The 865-nt window shown below is 41.5% G+C and overlaps 1 protein-coding gene across 1 annotated transcript in view; it reads right to left on the bottom strand.

Annotated features, from left to right (window-relative positions):
* The window catches only part of tmem65 (transmembrane protein 65), a 16,025-nt gene that overhangs the window by 14,936 nt on the left and 224 nt on the right, over positions 1 to 865 (bottom strand). The window lies entirely within an intron of this gene.

Below are 865 nucleotides of genomic sequence, written 5' to 3'. Positions count from 1 at the left end.
CTAAATCGATCTTAGTTAAGCATTTGTTTTCCTCCCAGGCACCACAAATCACGAGGTGTGATCACGGTGCATAATTTCAAAGATGGAGAGAGCTTTAAACTGTGAAAGATATAAATAGTGTAGTGGCACAGTTACATTTTTGGTCAGATAAGAAACAAGTAGTCGACCAATGCAGGTTTTTCAGCTGGTGATGCTGATCATTAGAGAGCAGCAAGGCCGATGTGTTGTTTTTCTTAAAATACAGTCATTTCAAAGTAATAAGACAACTTTGTTGAACTCAAACCAACATTTATCCAGCACTAATAAATTATGAAAATATTTACATTTCAAATACTTGAAAATAAAAATGAGCATTGTCTGTTTGCTACACTGGGCACACTCTCCTTATGAGAGAGTGGCTCCAATTTTTACAAAACGTCCACAAGTAATAAAACTACTTAACTTGGCATACAGAAACACTGAGGATGTCTACAGATGTGTCTGCAGACGTTGTTGACTGGCCAGGTGAGCACACAACAGCTGATGCACACCCTCTAAAAACGCCAAATATCAGCCCAATACTGGGCTGACCCAGTCCACCAGTTTAAGAAACTCAGGGTGGTTATAGACATTTGTCTGCTGCAGTTTCTACAGCAGCCAGTGTTTACAGACAGCAACCAGTCAACTAATCAGCAGGAGCCATTTCACTCAGACAATCACACATTGTGTAGGTTTTCATTGAGTGCCCCAGACCAGCACTCCTCCCAGTGGAGAGAAGAACCCATCAGGTAAATCACCTGCTGAAGTGACAGACTGAATGAATCACAGCCTGTAGAGGATGGTGAAGAATAGGAGCAGCCACCACCTCGATAATCACCTTTAGACA

The sequence above is a fragment of the Monopterus albus genome, unplaced genomic scaffold (genome assembly GCF_001952655.1).
Source record: "Monopterus albus unplaced genomic scaffold, M_albus_1.0 scaffold593.1, whole genome shotgun sequence".
Lineage (NCBI taxonomy): Eukaryota > Metazoa > Chordata > Actinopteri > Synbranchiformes > Synbranchidae > Monopterus > Monopterus albus.
Note: the sequence above shows the minus strand (reverse complement) of the source record. Positions and strands in the feature narration are given on the sequence as shown.